We start from the raw sequence: 17562 nt of genomic DNA, 5'->3' as shown, positions 1-17562 counted from the left end.
GTAGGACGAATACAGGCAGTTGGTGGTGTCCTTTCCTTATCCCTTTAAAGATTTATTTGATCGGCAAAGTGACAGAAGGAGAGACACACACAGAAACGTGCAGAGAGAGATCTTCCATCTGCTGGCTTCCTCCCCAAATGACCACAAAGGCCAGGCTTGGATCGGGCAGAACCCAGGAGCCAGGAACTCCATACTGGTTCCCCAGGTGGGTGGCAGGGACTCAAGTATTCCGGCCATCATCTGCTGCCTCCCAAGTACTTTAGCAGGGAGTCTGGATTGCAGGCAGAGAAGCTGGGACTCGAACCGGCACTCCACTATGAGATGCTGGCATTGCAAGTAGACGCTTAAGCCACAGCACCACAAAACCGAATTCCCCACCCTCACCCCATCCCTTGTTTTTCTACTAATCATCAAATTAGTCAAACCATTACCCACTTATCTTGGTCAGATCCTCTTAAAAGGGCAAGAGTCTGGAACAAGGGATAATTCCAATTACATGATTATTAAAAAAAAAATTTAAGCACTCAGTTAAATAATGCGATGAGCCATGGACTTGTACCTAATTTTATCCTCAGAACAACACTAAGAGGACTGTAGGTGCCTATTATCCCCATTTCACGGAAAAGGTAACTGACCTACAGTCACTGGGTTCCCTAACTAGGTCAAGTTCAACAGCCAGCCAAGGAGGAGCCCAAATTAGAGCCCAGGAAGCTGGATTCCATACACTGCAATAAAAAAGATTAATAATCTCCTCTACCCATGGGAACTACAATCTTTTAAAAATGCCCCTTTGTATCAGTTTAGGTGCAAATACAGTGTTGGTCAAACTTTATTTTACATTTTTGTGAAACAAATTGATAGGAATTATGGTAGTGTGTAATAGGTTTAATTTGGGGGCTGATGTTGAGGCGTAGCAGGTAGACTTGCTGTCCTATGTGCCGGCATATCATATGGGCACCGGTTCATGTCCCAGCTACTCCACTTCCCACCCAGCTCCCTGCTGATGCACCTAGGAAAGCAACAGATGAATGCTCAAGTGCTTGGGCCCCTGCCACCCATGTGGGAGACCCGAAAGAAGCTCCTAGCTCCTGGCTCCTGGCTTCGGATCGGCACAGCCCTGGCCATTGTGGCCATTTGGGGAGTGAACCAGCGGATGGAAGATTCTCTCCTCTGTAACTCTACCTCTCAAATAAATAAATCTTAAAAAAAAAAAAAAGAAACTCACTTTATATCCCCAAAGTGAAACGCCCCCTCCCATGAAAAGCGTGACCCCAGAATCCCATTGTCTAGAGCTGTATTTGCACTATTTTCTCACCCACTAGCTGGAAGACAGACTCCACAGCCCATCTTCCAGCAGAACTGCTCTTGACTCATAGAATCTTCAGGAACCATCCCTTGCTTCAGACTTCACACACAACCGCTGTATTTTGATTGCGCCGATATTAGCCGAGAGGTCTGTCATGTTCCAGCCCAGAGAAGGAGCTGCCCCCTGAGCCAAGTGACAGACCTCTGTGTGAGCAGCTGGCCTGGTCCTCACTCACAGCCCGTGAAGACCAACAACTGCGAACGGTGGCTGCGGGCTCAGCACTTGCACGCACAGTTCCAAGGACTTCATACTAACTCACTCAATTAATCCTCTACAATCCTGAATTTCAACTGTCACCCATGCTTTTTAACAGGCGAGGAAACCAAGACAAAGAGGGAAGCCGCTCAGGACACCCACATGCCACATCAGACTGCCTGGTTCAAGTTGCGGCTCTACTCCTGATTCAGTTTCCTGCTATTGGGCACCTGGGAAGAAGCAGGTAAAGGCTCCAAGTACTTGGATTCCTGCCACCCACGGACCTACGTGGAGTTCTCAGCTCCTGATGTCAGCCCAGCCCAGCCATGACTATTGCAGACATTTGGGGAGTGAACCAGGAGATGTCAGATCTCTATCTCTGCACTTCCAATCAAATGAAAATAAGTAAAGCTAAGAAAAAATAGGTCTCAGGAGTAATAACAGCAAGGTAATGATTTTTCAAAGTTAGTTAAACACAGAATTACCATAGAAGTGACCCAGCCGGAACCAGCACTGTGGCGTTACGGGTAAAGCCACTGCCTGCAGTGCTGGCATCCCATATGGGCACCAGTTTGAGTCCCGGCTGCTCCACTTCTGATCCAGCTCTCTGCCATGCCCTGGGAAGGCAGTAGAAGATGGCCCAAGTCCTTGGGTACCTGCACCCACGTGGGAGACCTGGAAGAAACTCCTGGTTCCTGGCTTTGAATGGGCGCAGCTACTGCCATTGTGGCCAACTGGGGAGTGAACCAGCAGATGGAAGACCTCTCTCTCTCTGCCTCTCTTTCTCTCTGTGTAACTCTGACTTTCAAATAAATAAATAAAGAAGAAAGAAATGACCCAGCCACTCCACCAAAAATTATGTGTCTGCAAAGAACTGCAGTTACTAAAACCAGAAGCCATACACACAGGTTCACAGCAGCACTATTCACAACTGCCCACAGAATTGACTGGCAGATGGATGTCAGGAGTAATCTATCTATGACATGGAATAGTCCTCAGCCACATAAAGAATGCAGCAGCAGGGACGCAGGCCATGCCTCGGACCTACCTTGAAAACATTCAAAGTGAGAGCAGCCAAACACACAAAAAACCAATATTGCGTGATTCCTTTTACATGAAAGACGCAAAAAGGATAGAGATGGAAACCAGATGAGCGGTCTCCAGCGACTGAAATTGGTGGGGAGGGTAATGGTGGCAGTTGCACACCGTCGTAATTGAACTAAGTGTCTCTAATGGTAAATTTGATGTGTATTTTATGATTAAAAAAAACAGCAAGGGGGGCCAAGCTGGCATGGCACGGCAGGTTCAGCTGCTGCATGCAGTACCAGCATCCAGTATGGTGCCCACTGGTGTCCTGGCTGCTCCACTTCCTGGCCAGCTCCCTGCTAATGTACCTGGGAAAGCAGTGAAAGATGGCCCAGGTATTTGGGCACCTGCCACTCACATGGAAGACCTGGGTGAAGCTCCTGGCTCCTGGCTTCAGCCTGTCCCAGCCCCAGCCACATGTGGAGAGTGAATCAGCAGATTCAAGATTGCCTTCTCTCTCTTTAACTCTGCCTTTCAAGTAAATAAAAATGAATCTCTTTAAAAAAATATGAAGACCTCCTGGGATCGCGTCTGGAGTGTGGCCAGTCTTCTGCCAGCTTCGGAAGCGGGAGGGAAAACAGGGCCGCACAGGCACCGTTCCATTCCCAGTTTGCTCAGTAGCTGGTGATTAGAAGACCCTCTGCAACGGTTAAGGAAAGGACTGGGACCAGGGATCAAATCTCCCTCCAGAGGGGGCAGGCGTTTGTGGCACAACAGGTCAGCGGCCTCTTGGGTCCCCCACATCCCTCAGAGTGCCTACCATCAAGTCCCACCTCCGCTTCCTACTGATGTGCATACTGGCAGGCAGCAGGGATGGCTTCAGTATGTGAGTTCCTGCCACCCACACAGGAGGCCCAAATTGAGATCCTGGCTCCTGGCTTTGGCCTGGCCAACCCTGGCGTTGTTGTGGACATTTGGGGAGTGAACAGTGATGGGCGACGTCTCTCTCCCTCTGTCCTCTCTTTCTTCCTCTTTTTCTCTCTGTTCTGCCATTCAAATAAACAAAACTTTTAAAAATATCTCCTATCAGCCTATACCTTTAACCACTATGTCATGTTTTGCTTCCTGGTAGAAAACAATATTACTCTGATTTTACTGAAAAGGAAATTGAGTAGCAGCTAGGAAGGGGTGGAAATGGAATTCAAATGTTGGTGTGTCCATCGCATAAGACAAAGTACTGCGCTCTGCCTCCCAAGTACACCAAGCTCCTGGCTTTGGGGGGGTTACACCAGGGTATGTTGGCCTGCCCACTATTTTCATTGTTGTGGGGGCTCCTGTGTGCATTGTAGGATGACACCCAAGAGATGCCAGTAGCCCCCTGAGAGGTGAGAGCTGCCGGTGTTTCCAGAATTGGGACTGGAGGACTTCACGTCTCCAGTTACTCTCCTACCCATAACTTGACAAAGCAACTGGTGACCTGAAGAACAAGATGCTTTTCAATGGTTTGAAAAACACCATTGAGACTTTCTGTGCATTAAAAGCGAAATTCTGGGGCTGGCTTTGTGATGTAGTGAGTTAAGCCGTCACCAACCCATATGGGACCCGGTGAGACCTGGCTGCTGGCGTTCCGGGTGCTCCACTTCCGATCCAGCTCCCTACTAATAGCCTAGGAAAGCAGTAAAAGATGTCCCAAGTGCTTGGGCCCCTGCCACCCATGTGGGAGACTCCTGACTTCAGCTTGGCCCAGTTCTGGCTGCAGTGGCCATTTGGGCAATGAACCAGCAGATGGAAAATCTGTCTCTCCCTCTAGCTCTGTAGCTCTTTTAAATAAATTCATGTATCTTTTTTTTAAAAAAAGTAAAATTCTTTGACAAGTTCTGAACCTCACCTACATTCACTAGTTTGTTCAGCAAATGTCTACAGAGTGCTGCTCCTGGCCCAAATTCAAGTTGGTCCCCAAGTATGGTGGCTTCATCGGGAGACTGAAGCAGAAAAATGGAAACATCCTGGTTTTGTTTTTTTTTTTTGAGATTTATTTATTTGATAGGCAGAGTTAGAGAGAGAGAGAGGAGAGACACAAGAGAGATTATCCATCTTCTGGTTCTCTCCCCACATGGCCAAAAAAATATTTAATATCTCCCACTTTACACAAAGATTGCTGGCACCTATTTACTGATTGAATTAATTTTGGCCTGTATGTGTGTGATGCCTTCAGAATTAATAGAACATTCAAAGGGCACACACTATAACACTAGAACTACAGGCAACCTCCAAGGTGAGGATCTGACACCCAAGAGGCTGAGTTACAGGGAGGGGCGCTGTGGTGGAGCGGGTAAAACCCTGGCCTGAAGCACTGGCATCCCACATGGGCGCCGGTTCAAGACCCAGCTGCTCCACTTCCAATCCAGCTCTCTGCTATGACCTGGGAAAGCAGAGAAGATGGCTCCAAGTCCTTGGGCCCCCGCACCAGCTTGGGAGACCCAAAAGAAGCTCCTGGCTTCAGCTCCGGCCGTTGCGGCCATTTGGGGAGTGAACCAGCAGATGGAAGAATCTCTCTCTCAAATAAAATAAATAAATCTTTAAAAAAAAAAAAGGAGCCAGAGTTGGCCTGGGCTGGGTTGAGAGTGCAGTGCGGATGGCCTCTCTTCCAGACAGGCACTGCATTCCTATGTTCTTGGTTGCCTTGTTGGTAGATTGTTGGCTCCCCGTTTCGGGCAGCAGCCACTGGTGAGACCCTTCCTTTGCCCCCGGCCCCCAAGGTCCCCAGGTTCCCAGTGTTTTCTACTCCAGAATTGTGCAAGTCACCCAGAAGCAATTTCTGACCAGGGCCCTGGAAGAGCTTGTCACACACCCACATTCCCCCCTCCTGCCCCACCCCAGGGAGTACATCTCAATAGGTTTAGGGTGGGGCTTGGGCCTGGAATTCTTAAGTCTTGTTATCTTTTATGTTTATTTAAAGGCACAGAGAGATAGAGATTTTTCCCATTCACTGGTTTACTCCCCAGATGGCTGCAATGAACAGGGCTGGGCCAGGCCAAAGCCAGCAGCCTGGAACTCCATCTGGGTCTCTCACATGGGTGCAGGGGTCCAAGGCCTTGGGGCATTACCAGGAAGCTGGATCAGAAGAGGAGCAGTGGGGACTCCAACCAGCGCTCTGAACTGGGTTGCCAGCAGCGCAGGCAGGCAGGTAGCGGCTAACCTGCTATGCCACAACACAAGCCCCAAGATGCGAATTTTTAATTAGTACCCACAGGGGGCTGGCATTGCGATGAAAGGTTTTTAAGAAGAACCCCCCACCCACCCACCCACCCCGTAAGGGTGCCAGATCAATGCTTGGCTGCTCCGCTTCTGACCCAGCTTTCTGCTAATGCATCTGGGAAAGCAGAAGATGGCCCAAGTACCTGGGCCACATGGTAGGCCTAGATGAAGCTCCTGGCTCCTGGCTTTGGCCATCTGAGGAGTGTAACTCTGTTTCACATAAAGAAATCTCTAAAAAATTAAAAAAAGTCAAAAGGGGCTTGTGGGATCCCAGAATAAAACAGACTGCCACAAAGGAACCTAAGTGTGTTGCAAATGAATGACATAGCCTCATTAAAGAGGGTAGCAAAAAAGAGCTGACTTGGTCACTTAGAAGATGGTCTTTGGAGGGGTCAGCGCTGTGGCCTAGTAGTCGGCTAAGCCTCCGCCAGCGGCACCGGCATCCCACATGGTTCAAGTCCTGGCCGCTCCACTTCTGATCCAGCTCTCTGCTCATAGCCTGAGAAAGCAGTGGAAGGTGGCCCAAGTGCTTGAGCCCCTGCACCCGCGTCAGAGACCTGGAAGAAGCCCCCAGCTCCTGGCTTCAGACTGTTGCTGGCATTTGGGGAGGGAACCAGAGGAAGGAAGACCTTTCTCTCTGTCTCTGCCTCTCTCTGTCTGTAACTCTACCTTTCAAATAAATAAATAAAAGCTTAAAAAGGGGGCAGGGAGGAAAGAAGGTGGTCTTTTGAAAGAAAATTATAAAGCTAAAATCAACAAGAATTATACACTTTAAAAATGGGGACAGGGCTGGAATCGAGCCCAGGAACTACCATAGCCACTCTTGCTGTTGGCACCAAAACTAGGAACCAACACAGGCGTCTTTCCTGGAGCGGGGTGGGGGTGGGATGTCTCCTTCTAGTTTGCACAAAGGCATCCTATCAGCAGGCACCAGTCCTGCCTACAAGGTAGGTGCTGTCAGAACAGATGAGGAAGCCGGAGGTTAACAGGCCCAAGAACCGATCCAGTAGGAGGCGGCAGCAAGGCTCTAAGTCTGGAAGCAACCAGTGTGCCAAGTGGAAAAGTGAGAGTGGTCCGTCCCCAGGATAGAACACGCATGGATCGTTCAGCACTCAGAAGGAAGGGCCGGCTCCTGCTGCCAAACACTGCATGAAACCGAAGAAGGCCACATGAATCAAACACTGTGTGATTCTACTTAGAGGAAACGCGCAGACTAGGCAAATCCAGAAAGCCAGCAACTGAGACGGGAAGGCAACAGCCAGTGACTGCCAACGGGTAGGGGTTTTCGGGGAGGAACAAAAATGTTCTCGAACTGGAGGCGGCACTGTAGTGCGGCAGGTTAAGCATCCCATATGAGCACCAGTTCCATACCCGGCTGCTCCACTCCCGATGGAGCTCCCTAATGTTCCCAGGAAAGCAGCAGAAGACAGCCTGAGTACCTGGGTCCCTGCACCCACGTGGGAGACAGAAGGAGCTCCAGACTCCTGGCTTCAGCCTGACCCAGCCCCAGCCACTACAGCCAGTGAATGTTAGATCTCTGTAACCCTGCCTTTCAAATAAATTGAAAGGAAGGAAGAAAGGAGGTGTCCTAAACTTGACTATGGGGATGGTTGTGTATGACTCTGAGTTTACTATAAAAGACCCATTGAGTCGCACACTTAAATGGTAAATTGTGTGGTATGCGAGTGACTTCTCTACAGCCGTTATTTAAAGTTTCTAATCCCCACCAGAAGCGTTCACTCTGAGTCACTGGGGTGCCTTCCCGCAGGCAGGCCTGAGCGGATGGCCGTCCCCACATCCCTAGAGCCAGGCTGTGTGGCTGAATCAGCACACACAGCCCTGTCTGCCCCGTCCTCTGTTCCAGACCCTCTTCTCCTATGGACCCCACTTTGCCCACTAGCTCTGCTCCTGAAGCCTCACTCAGGCTTGAAGCTAATCACTCCCCGAAAGGAGGGGGTGCTGTGGTTAGCCACGCCATGTGGCTTGCCCTGGGGATGAGCACCCAGCCCCCCACCCCCCCGGCACTGCAGGCCACCTTGTGGCTAGAGGATCCTTGATAAACCAACCCAAGACTGTGAGATGTTCCCATGAATAAACTGTATTTGATCTTTTTAAATTAAAATGTCAAGACAGCCACATGTGGTTATAAAAAACTAAGACGTTTCCACACACCAAAGGATACAGAATGAACAACCAACCAACAGAAGGGAGACAATATTTACAAACTATATAGCTCACAGAGGATTAGTAACCCAGAATGTATAAGGAACTCAAATACCTCAACAACAAAAACAATCCAATATTTAAAAATGGACCAAGGATCTAAATAGATGCTTCTCAAAAGAATACAAATGGCCAAGTGTATGGAGAAATGCTCGGGGCAGGTGGCTGTGGCAGGTGGGTTAAGCTGCCACTTGCAACATCAGCTTCCCATAAGGAGCACCGGTTTGAGTTACAACTGCTCCACTTCTTATCCAGCTCCCTGCTAATGCACCTGGGAAAGCAGCTGATGACCCAAGTACTTGGCCCCCTGCCACCCATGCGGGAGCCTAGGATGGAATTCCTTCAGCCTGGCCCAGCCCTGGCTGTTGCGGACATTTGGGGAACACACCATCAGGTGGACAATCTCTTTGTCTCTCTCCCCTTCTCTCTGTCACTCTGCCTTTCAAATACATAAATAAACCTTTTCAAAAGGATGCTCAACATCACTAGCCTTCAGGGAAATGCAAGTCAAAACCACAATGAGGTATCATCTCAATCCAGTCTGAATGGCTGTTTTGTCTAAAAATCAAAATAAATAAATAAACGTTGGCGAGGACATGGAGAAAGGGAATCCCCCCACACTGTAGGTGGGGATATAAGACAGCACCGTCACTGAGACCCTCATGGAGGATCCGAAAAGAACCAACAGGAGCCTGGGCTGTGGCACAGGGGCTTAAGCTGCCACTTGCAACGCTGCCATCCCATGTGAGCGCCGGTTCCGATCCAGGCTGCTCTACTTCCAATCCAGCTTCCTTCTAATTTGCACCCTGAAAAGGCAGCAGAGGGTGGTCCAAGGGCTTGAGCCCCTGTCCACCCATGTGCTTGGCCCAGATCCAGCCTTTGGGGCCATCTGGGGAGTAAACCAGAGGATGGAGGATCTCTCTCTGTCTCTGTCTTTGTCTTCCACACTGTAATTCTACATTCCAAATAAATAAATCTTAAAAAGCAAAACTAATTTAAGCTAAAAAAAAATCTACCATATGACCCAGTTATCCCACTTGAGGGTACATATCTGAAGGAAATGAAATCAGCATAGTAGTAAAAACAAAAATAAAATAGATGAAAAAATCAGCAAAGAGTGACGTGCACTCCCACATTTATCACTGCACTATTCATAATATGGGGTCATCTAGACGACCACCACAGTTGAGTGGATAAGGAAACTGTGCATACATACAGTGCGGTATTATTCAACATAAAATAAGATGAAAGCCCATCACTTACAGCAAAAAACGATGGAACTGGAGGACTGTCTGCTAAGTGGAATAAGTGAGACACAGGAAGAGAAGTCCCGCATGTTTCCCCTAATGGACAGAAACTAACAAAGCTGGTATCAAGGACGCAAAGGGGCAGGTGTTTGGCGTAGCAGTTAAACTGCCACTTGGGACACCTGCATCTCTTATCAGCGTGGCTGCGTTTAGTTCTGGCTCTGCTCCCGACTCCAGCCTCTTGCTAAAGTGCACCCCGGGGGGAAAGCCGGCGATGGCTCAACTACCCATTTCCTGGCTACTCACACGGGAGCCTCAGAGTTTTGTGGCTCCCGGCTTCTGTCGGACCCAGGCCTGGTGGTTGTGGGCATTTGTTGAGTGAAACAGCAGGTAGGAGACCTGTCTGTCAAATAAATACAAGAGCACTTATACCAACAGTAGTTATTAGAATCTAAGAAGGGGTGGCAGGGAGAGGTACCAGAGGGGCCGATTCCCATAGGAGCAGCAAGCTACAGTGTGCTACAGCGCAGTGAGTGACTACAGTTTACAGAAACCGAGCACACACTTGAGAAGAGCTACAAGAGGGGTGCTCACAGGCTCTTACGAAACAAGGAGGTGAAAACGCTAATCGTCGTATCACCCTGCGTCCTATATATATGTATGTTAATGAAAACCAAAGTATAAAAGTACCAAATTAAAATGTTGGGGCCAGCACTGTGGCCCAGCGGGTTAAGTATCTCCTATGGGTGTCAGTTGGAGAACAGATTGCTTTACTTCAACCCAGCACCTTGCCAATGTGCCTGGGAAAGCAGCAGAAAATGGCCCAGGTACTTGGGTCCCTGCCACCCATGGGGGAGACCTGGATGGAGTTCTAGGTTTCCGGCTTCAGCCTGGCCCAGCCCTGGCCTTGCTGCCATTTAGGGAGTGGACCAGCAGTGCAAGATCTCTGTCTCCTCTCTCTCTTCCTTTCTCTCTGTAACTCTGCATGTCAAATAAATAAATCTTTAAAAACAAAAAAATTTTAAATGTCTTTCAACATATATATATACACACATGTTGGAATCAAAAACATTACGCGTATCTTCCATTATTTTATCAGCATTAAATACGTCCCATGGGAATTTACACACGTTGTAATCACAATGGAAAACCACTGCAGGATTTTTAAATTTGTTTTTATTTATTTGAAAGACAGGGAGTGGGGCCGGCGCTGTGGCATAGTGGGTAAAGCCGCCGCTTGAAGCGCCGGCATCCCATATGGGCGCCGGTTCGAGTCCCAGCTGCTCCTCTTCCAAACCATCTCTCTGCTATGGCCTGGGAAAGCAATAGAAGATGGCCCAAGTCCTTAGGCCCCTGCACCCATGTGGGAGACCAGGAAGAATCTTCTGGCTCCTGGCTTCAGATTGGCGCAATTCCGGCCATTTTGGCCATCTGGGGAGTAAACCAGTAGAGCTCTCTGTCTCCCACTCTCTAACTCTGCCTTTCAAATAAATAAATAACACTTTTACAATAAATCTTGTTTTAAAAAGTGTATTTTCCTGGAAGACGAACCCTCTGAGGTTAGCAACTGCTCCAAGTCCACCTGTGCTCTGCCCCCTCCTATCTCCTTCCCAAGGCCACTGCCTGTGTCGGTCTGGCTCTCCTGTTCTTTGCATGAGCTGCCTTTCTCCTCCACCTTTCTTGGGAACCTGGAACTGCTCCTTCAGGGCATTCCCAGGTGGGCTTCACCCTTAAGCCCTTCATGCACAAAGCAGCAGCGCTTGTCTAGTGGCTCCGGGACTTAAAGCCCTGGGGCATCTGGCCCCTCCCTGCCTGCCTTTCCACCCCAGCCATCCCGGCAAGTGCTCGGCCTCAGGCCTTTCCCTGGGTGTCCTGAAACTCCTCCCTGCACCGGCAGCCTTCATCCCAGGTGATGAGGGGGCTCCCCCGCCCACGCCCATCTCTGTACCTAACACTTCCTCTTCTCTTTATTTGGTGCATTCGATACTTTCTGTTTTTGACTTCCATCAACAGCACTGATATAAATTACCACGTGTTCTGTGACTATTGGCTTAATCCTACTAAATCAGAGTTTCCTAAAGGAAGCAGGGCCTCTGTCTTTATCCCCTATCCCCCATAGATGCTCAACGTATGTGAGTTAAACTTTTAAATGGTAGGCCAGTGTTGTGGCATGGAGAGTAAAGCCACCACCTACAACGCCAGAATCCCATATGGGTGCCAATTCGAGTCCTTGCTGCTCCACTTTGGATCCAGCTCCCTGCTGATGGCCTGGGAAAAGCATCGGATGGCCCAAGTGCTTGGGCCCCTGCACCCACGTGGAAGACCTGGAAGAAGCTCCTGGCTCCTGGCTTTGGCCTGGTCCAGACCCAACCACTCCTGGGATTGAGCCAGTGGATAAAGCAGGGATTAAGACGCTACTTATGATGCTGGCATCCCATACCGGAATGCCAATCTGGGCTACTCGGCTTCTGATCCAGCTTCCGTCTAAGTAAGGCACCTGGGAAAGCAGTGGGAGATAGCCCAAGTACTTGAGTTCCTGCCACTCATATTGTAGGCCAGGATGGAGTTCCTGACTCCTGTCTGTTGCAGGCATTTGGGGAACGAACCAGCAGATGGAAGATCTCTGTTTCTCTCGGTCATTCTACTTTTCAAATCAGTTAACAAATCTTAAAAAGATAGATTTCAAAAGAAATTTCTCCCCCCATTGGAATGCAGCCCCCCCCACCCCGCCCCTCTCTTTCAATGCTAGATCCATGGGAAAGAAAGAAGAGGATTAATCTGTAGGTTTCACTGCCAGGAAGTCTAAGACAGCTTTGAAGGCAGCTTGAGTTTTTGGTAGCTCTCCTATCCACAAGGGTGCAACCTGGCACCCCCTCTAGCTCTCCCCACTCCAGCCCTCATTAGACACAGAAACCATCTCCCTGTTTGAAAGGGCTTTGAAGATGAGCACAGATTCTTGGCGCAGGCAAAGTCAGGAAGAGCATCGCACACCAGGAACCCCAGGCACCAGCGTGGGAAGTGGGAAACCGAAGCTGGTGTTTGGATGCGGCTAGCTTTGCCAGAACTGTCGCTTGTGAGCTGTTGAGAGTGAAGGGCCCGTGAGATCCAGATGACATCACGGGAGGCAAAACGCCTTGCAAGTTTGTGGAGCTGGAACAGATGTTCAGTATTTTAATGTTGACCTATTTGACTTCATCAGGTTGAGGAGGGGGGCGAGGGGAGCTGGGGGATGCAAAGACCTTGTCAGTTCGGCAGTGCACAATAAGGCAGCCTGTTTCTACCTCGGTAGAGACTTGGATTACAAAGATTACAAGGGTGATTTAAGGGATTTTCAAGGACTTTGGTATTAGTGCCAACCTCAGAGGCTCAGTTCGGTGCGGGTCCTTTAGCGAGACAGATCAGAGTGCACCTTCCTCTGCCCTCCCCCGCTGTTCTGGCCTCTGTATCCACCTCCATCCTGCCCCTGGCTGCTCAAAAACCCGACTCCATCCCAGTCCATCCAACGAAGTTCCCAAGGAACACAATGAGAGGCAAGGAAGTGAAACGGAGTCCCCAGCTAAATTAGGGGGCATTTGCTTCTTCGCAAGACACGTGCACAGGCGCAGGCGACGCTGGTGTGAAACCCGCAGCCGAGTAGAAGGCGAGCCGGGAAAAGCCTACCTTGTCTCTCGAGGCTGTCTCTCTTCATGCCTGCCAGCAGCCACCGAGCCTGAAGGCTGGTGCTGGGCTTGTCCGGGGGCTGCTCCTGCAGGAACTTGGGGATAAACGTAGACCTGAAGCTCTGTCTGGACCTGCGGCCGCGTCTGGACCTGCAGCCCCGCAGAGGCGTGGCTCTCCGAGGTGGGCTTGACTGAGACGTGGAGAACCGCATGAGGTCGAGGTCTCTGTGTCCATCCAAAGGAAGCAAGCAAGGGGAAGAGCGCTCAGGCCTTCCCCTCCCCACACCTCTTAAAGCCAGTCCAACACCTCACCCACCACCCAGCCCTCAGCCCCCAGCCCCACCAGCAGCTCCAAAGGCTGGATCTGAAACCTCACACATTTGCATAACTTAAAGGTTTACTTAAGGTGTGGCCCTAGAACAAAAGAAAAGGCTGTGCTAGAATAATTTTGAAGTCTCCACCTTTCTCTGAGAGCCCCTCAGGTGAGACCAGCACTCTCCAGATAGTATCTCACTTTGGTAAGGAAATCAGCAAACATGAATCTAGATCTTGCAATGCTCCAAGTGCCTGCTGTTTAATGAATTAACTTCAGGGGTTAACGCCCTGGCCTGAAGCGCTGGCATCCCCTACAGCCGCTGGTTCAAGCCCCAGCTGCTCCTCTTTCCAATCCACTCTCTGCTGTGGCCTGGGAAAGCAGTGGAAGATGGCCCAAGTCCTTGAGCCCCTGAACCCTTGTGGGAAACCCAGAAGAAGCTACTGGTTCCTGGCTTCGGATCAGCGCAGCTCCAGCCGTTGCGGCCAGTTGGGGAGTGAACCAGCAGATAGAAGGCCTCTCTCTCTCTCTCTCTCTCTCTCTCTCTCTCTGCCTCTCCTTTCTCTGTGCAACTCTGACTTTCAAATAAATAAATAAATACATCTTTTAAAAAAGAATTAACTTCAGCCATTCCTGAAGGTGCAGCCTTTTATAGGTCTACTTTTGATAACACCCTTATTATCTTTACAATATTACTTAATTACATTGCAGTGCAGTAACGTAATTGCATGCCGGGCTACACAGTACCAGTGTTTATGCATTCTGCCACACTTCCTGGGAAATAACTGGGTAATTTTAAATGCTTACTACAGATGCATCTTGACTTACAATGAGGTTGTGTTGTGATAAATACATCCTAAATTCAAAATAGTGTTAAATATGCTCGGGACACTTACATTAGTCCATGATTGAACAAAATCATAACATAAGGGCTATTTTATAAGAATGTATTGGGGCCAGTGCTGGTTGGAGCCCTGCACCCCATGGGAGACCAGGAGAAGCACCTGGCTCCTGCCATCGGATCAGCGCGGTGCGCCGGCCGCGGCGGCCATTGGAGGGTGAACCAACGGCAAAGGAAGACCTTTCTCTGTCTCTCTCTCTCACTGTCCACTCTGCCTGTCAAAAAAAAAAAAAAAAAGAACACATCATGCGGCCACCAAAAGATCACAATTTAAAGTACACTTTCTACTGAATTCATATGGTTTTTGTATCATCATAAAGTTAAAGCATAAATGGAGCCATTATACATCAAGGACTGTCTCTATTTTGCAGAAAGTGTTAGTAGGCCTTTTTTTCTTTAAAGACTTTTTATTCGTTTGTTTATTCATTTATTTGAAAGACAGAGCATCAGAGAGAAAGGAACAGATAGAGAAAGAGGGAGATCTCCCACCCACTGGTTCACTCCCCAAACGGCCACAACAACCAGGACCCAGCCAGGCTGAAGCCAGGAGCCAGGAACTCTATCCCGATCTCCCACGTGGGTGGCAGGGGCCCAGGCACTTGGGCCACACCTTCAGCTGCTCGCTGCGTTAGTAGGAAGCTGGATTGGAACCAGAGCAGCCAGGACTCAACCGGCACTCAGAGATGGGATACTAGTAATGAAAGTGGCAGCTTAACCCACGACACCATGGTGCCAGCTCCAGTAGGTTTTTATTTGTTTGTTTAAGATTTTATTTATTTACTTGAGAGGTAGACTGATGGAGTTCCTGTATCCTGGCTTCAACCTGGCCCAGCCCTGGCTGTTGTGGCCATCTGGGGAGTGAACCGGTGGATGGAAGATCTCTCTCTCTCCCTCTCCTTCTCTCTCTCTGTAACTCTGACATTCAAATAAATAAAATAAATTAAAAAAAAATATTTGGCCTGCAGCCCTTCTAGGTGTATGTTTGCCGCAGCTGGTGAGTGGATATATAAAGCACGGGTTCTCCTTGAAAAGGAATATTATTCAGCCACAAAAATGAATGAAGGGCTGCTCCATGTGACTGTCTGGATGAACCCTGAAATCACCGTGCTCAGGGAAAGTGTCCGGATGTGAAAGGCCATGCATGGGAGGATTCCATTTATGTGAAAGGTCTGGGACAGGCAAATGCACACAGACAAAAAGTGGATTAGAGGTTGCCTGGGCTGGTGCAAGGCATGGGATTAACTATAAAAAGATGGAAGGGATCATTTTAGAATGATGGCAAGGCTCTAAAATTAGATTTCAGGGAGGGTTGCACAAACTCGCTAAAAATCGTTGAACTGTATATTTGATGTGTGTTTTTAATTTTTAGAGATTTTTGTTTATTTGAAGGCACAACAAAAACAGAGAGGGACCCCCCCCCCCACACACACACTTTCTCTTTTTTTCTTTTTTGACAGGCACAGTTAGACAGTGAAAGACAGAGAGAAAGGTCTTCCTTTTTCTGCTGGTTCACCCCCCAAGTAGCCGAAGTGATCCAAAGCCAGGAGCCAGGTGCTTCCTTCTGGTCTCCCATGCGGGTGAGCATGCCAAGGACCTAGGCCATCCTCCACTGTACTCCTGGGCCACAGCACAGAGCTGGACTGGAAGAGGAGCAACCAGGACAAAATCCGGCGCCCTAATCGGGACTAGAATTCAGGGTGCGGGTACTGCAGGTGGAGGATTAGCCTAGTGAGCTGCAGCGCCAGCCCACACTTTCATTCTCTAGTTCATTTCCCAAATACCTGCAACATTGAGGGCTGAGCCAGGGTGAAGCCAGGAGCCTGGAATGCTGTCCTCATGTGCCACATGGGTGGCAGAAACCCAAGCACCTAGGCCATCATCTGCCACCTTCCAAGGTGCACTAGCAGGAAGCTGGATTGGAAGCAGAGTAACTGAGACTTGAACCAGCAATCCAATACGGAATATGGGCATCCTCAAAGGCAGCTTAACCTGCTGTGTGCCACAATGCCTGTCCCTGCGTAACGTTCATGATACACAATTCACACCTTAGTAAGGTTAAAAAATGAAACTCTTCTGGGCCAGTGTTCAAATCCCAGCTACTCTGCCTCTGATACAGCTAATATACCTACTAAGGCACCTGGGAAGGCAGCAGATGATGGCCAGGCGCTAAGGTCCCTGCACCCGTGTGAGAGACCAGGATGGAATTCCTGGATCCTGGCTTCAGCCTGGCCCAGCCCCAGCCACTGTGGCCATTTGGTAAGTGAACCAGTGGATGGCAGATCTTTTTTTCTCTGTCTCTCCCTCTTCTCTGGCTCACTCTGTCTTTCAAATAAATAACCCTTTTTAAAAAATAGTGAATTTAAAAAAAATTCACACATTAAATATGTGAATTTTTGGTATGTTAAGTATATCCTAAGAAAGCTAGCAAAAAGAACAAGTGGTAGAAAAATAAATGAAAAAAAAAAAACCTCCTTATCATATTATATTAAAGGGAAATTTGGGGGGCTGGTGTTGTGCCACAGGGTTAAGCTGCCTCCTGCAATGCCAGCATCCCATTTGGGCTCCAGTTTGTGTCCTGGCTGCTCCACTTCTGATCCAGCTCCCTGCTTATGGCCTGGGAAAAGCAGGAGAAGATGGCCCAAGTGCTTGGGCCCTTGCTACGGATATGGGAGACCCAGATAAAGCTCTTGGCTTCTGGCTCCTGGCTTTAGTCTGGCCCAGCACTGGCCACTGCAGCCATCAGGGAATGAACCAGCAGATGGAAGATACTCTCTTTCTTTCTATCTCTAACTCTGTTTTTTCAAATAAATAAATAAACATTTAAATATGAATAAATAAGAATGAGATGTAAATTAAATGCCTAGGTGTGGGCCCAAGGGTGTGTTCTTATCTTTGAAGCCCATTAGGATCTGGCTCCTGAGGACAGAAGCAGGTGGGGCTTTGGAGACAGGAGTGAGAGGAGGGCAGACTCATGCCTCCCCCAGCCTCCTGCATCTCAGTCCCCCCCGCCCCGCCTCCCTTGGCAGAACAAGGGAAGAATGAGTGAGTGTGGAGTGAGGGAGCCCAGGGTCGCAGGCGCCACAGGACCCTGCACTGGCAGCCTTTTGTGTCTGGTCCTCCCTGTCATCTATTCCTGCCTCGCATCCGGGAGCTGTACTCCTGTCTCCTCCTCATTCCAGTTCACGCATTCATTTGCCAAAGTGGCTGTGAGCCCCAGTTATGCGACAGGTCCTGGGGGGATACCCAGGAGGCAGAAGTCTTCGTACCCCACTGGAGCTCACAGACGACAGGGAAAACTCTCTGAGCAAATGACTATGATTGTTTTGGACATTCTGCATGGAGTGAGTTGACCTGCTGCTCAATTCACAGCACAA

The 17562-nt window shown here is 49.2% G+C and overlaps 1 non-coding gene across 1 annotated transcript; it reads left to right on the top strand.

Annotated features, from left to right (window-relative positions):
• Positions 1-3160: 3160 nt before the first annotated feature.
• On the top strand, positions 3161-3298 carry LOC127491508 (small nucleolar RNA SNORA7). Its single transcript, XR_007920229.2, has one exon. It is a non-coding gene; the product is annotated as a small nucleolar RNA SNORA7 (small nucleolar RNA).
• The last annotated feature ends 14264 nt before the right edge of the window (positions 3299-17562 follow it).

The sequence above is a fragment of the Oryctolagus cuniculus genome, chromosome 19, assembly GCF_964237555.1.
Source record: "Oryctolagus cuniculus chromosome 19, mOryCun1.1, whole genome shotgun sequence".
NCBI lineage: Eukaryota > Metazoa > Chordata > Mammalia > Lagomorpha > Leporidae > Oryctolagus > Oryctolagus cuniculus.
This window is presented reverse-complemented; position numbering and strand designations above follow the sequence as displayed.